This window comes from Amphimedon queenslandica, unplaced genomic scaffold (genome assembly GCF_000090795.2).
Source record: "Amphimedon queenslandica unplaced genomic scaffold, v1.1 AMPQUscaffold_13508, whole genome shotgun sequence".
Lineage (NCBI taxonomy): Eukaryota > Metazoa > Porifera > Demospongiae > Haplosclerida > Niphatidae > Amphimedon > Amphimedon queenslandica.
The window spans coordinates 605169-607617 of record NW_003546256.1 but is presented as its reverse complement, the minus strand read 5'-3'; the positions used below and the strand labels follow the sequence as shown (position 1 = coordinate 607617).

Below are 2449 nucleotides of genomic sequence, written 5' to 3'. Positions count from 1 at the left end.
AATATATTAGCAGTGATGATGTTAGTACCAGGAGTTGAACAACTAGTGGGTAGACAACACATATACTGGCCATCACCAGGTGCCCCAAGAAAGTTTGGTGGATTTATGAAAACACTGAGATTAGCAGCTGAGGAACCAGTAGTACATTGAACATTTTGATTGTTACCATTGCCACAAGGAACTTCTCCATTAGGACCAATCCATTCTCCACCATTCAGAGTAGCACCAGGTAATGCACACTCTAGAGGAGTTGGTCTGATGCTACCGTCAGTAAAATATGATCCATTATTAGTATAACAAGTTCCATTATGCCTCAGGTAGATACCTATAAAAACCTATACAGTTGTTATTATACACATCCAGTGTCTTACCTGAGGAAGGTGGACATTGACTAATAACTTCACTGACACTCAACAAGAAGACAACCACTTGTAGTGAAAGCATTGTTGACCAAAGAAATGTCTGTGGGTGTGTTTATCAACTGTTGTGGTAGTTCAGCAGATAGTTTTGTGAATAGATTTAGTAGCCCACTCCCTGTGTGTACGTGACTACATGATGTAACAATAGCAGCAACAATGCTACATGATGTTAAAGGAATTTAGTACAATTTACCATTACAATACAAGAAAGACCATTTAGCTTTGCTGTGCAGTCTTAGAGCCTATAGTGTAGATTATACACGTACACATTCAAGAGGAAAAACAATGAAAAAGAGGCTGAGATCATTACTGATGTAATGCCAGGGTTGCCTGCTCTGCTCAAAAAATCAGGAAAATAGCATTACCATTATCCAGCAATAATATTCAGTAAATAGACATTATAAATAAATAATAATTGTGACTAAATGCTGTTTTTAAGGTGAAGCAGTTTACTGGTAGAGTACATCAAGCAGACAATGATGTTTCTCAATTGTCTGTCGGGACTGGTGAAGAAGAGAAGGGTCATTCCTTACTAGAGGGTAACTATGATGAACTAGCCAGTGCAACAATGTTCCAAGAGGCATTAAGATCATGGAGAAACTCTGGTATGGAGAAACTCTGGTAAGGAGCAAGAAGCATCATCAATTAGTAAGAATTAATAGTATTTATGTATGTTGAAATTATAATAGTGCATTTAGCTGTAGAGTCTATCTCATGTGGTGTTCAAGCTGCTCCTAGTCATGATGCTGAGAGGAAATTAAGTTCTTTAGAGTCAATGAGCACTAATAATCCCAGCAGCAATGCTTCCTCTTACTTTGAGACACTTCTACAAACTCATTCTTTAGTTCAATTGGTCCACTTGTGTCTCCAAAGATTACCTCTCAGCCATTAGTTATGGAGGATGATGATGATATTCATATAGGAGATAAGCAGAACCAGTCTTCATTGATGATATCTTGATGACAGTGCATGTTTTTACTTATAATAAACCAACAGGCAATCTCTTCTCACTGCATTTTAGGGAGCATAAAGTACATACATTATTATGTGTACAACTCATAGCTAATAATACATTCCTTTTTTGCTTTTGAATATTTTTTAACCTTGTATTTTGTTTTTTGTCATTGTATTTTTAATTTTGTTGTTCTTCTTATTATTATTAATATTATTATTATTATTGCTATTATTATTATCATAGATTAAAGCAGGTTAATGAGGTTGTTTTATTTCGTACATGTGTATCTTCTTTATAATTTTAAAGAAAAGTAGTTGAACCTCACAAGGAAATGAGTTAATTTTTGAAAGCAAATTAAAATTAAGTTTACACGTGTGACAACTACTTAGCAGGCATTGAGTGTGTGAAATCATATGGTGAAATTGTATTGTGTATGAAGATATTTATAACTTAGAAGTTCAGAGTAGTGTGAGTCATTTCCTTCATATAGCAGTTCCTGTTATTGCATCTTCAGGAATTTTCCTCAGTTTCAGCTTTAACCTTTCCCAAACATAACACCATACTATATAAAGTAACTGAAAACTTCATTGATTAGATAACATCAAAAGAACAAACTGCAAAAATTTGACTAAAAGTAGCTACAATAACACTAATGTGATTATACAGTATAATAGACTCAGTATGATGTATATCTAGAGAAGTATGTATATAGTTGTGTATATCTATGTCACACTATCCAGCTACAAAATGAATATACAAGCACATGGACATTTTATACTGTTGTATTACACAGTGTACATGTACATGTATATTAAATTGCACTGTTAGTTTTTACTGGTTCATATCTTCATAAATAGTAGTGTCATTAGCATTGACATCAGGACACTCATATACTGCATCTTTTGCAACATTTTTAGTCTTGTGAATACCATATATTTGACAAGCTTGCATTGGTATATCATCATCAAACCTATCATAAACAATAGTAATGTACAAACAGTTAGTTATTCTTAATGAGTGTTTATTCACTTTGTTTGCTTAGCAGTGGTTGTATCATAGGTTTTAAGCCTACATG

At 33.9% G+C, this 2449-nt stretch overlaps 1 long non-coding RNA gene across 1 annotated transcript; it reads right to left on the bottom strand.

Moving 5' to 3' along the window:
* Positions 1–1943: 1943 nt before the first annotated feature.
* LOC109593717 (uncharacterized) lies at positions 1944–2443 on the bottom strand. Its single transcript, XR_002191127.1, has 2 exons — positions 2404–2443; positions 1944–2344 (listed from the first exon to the last, which is right to left on the bottom strand). It is a non-coding gene; the product is annotated as an uncharacterized LOC109593717 (long non-coding RNA).
* Positions 2444–2449: the final 6 nt, after the last annotated feature.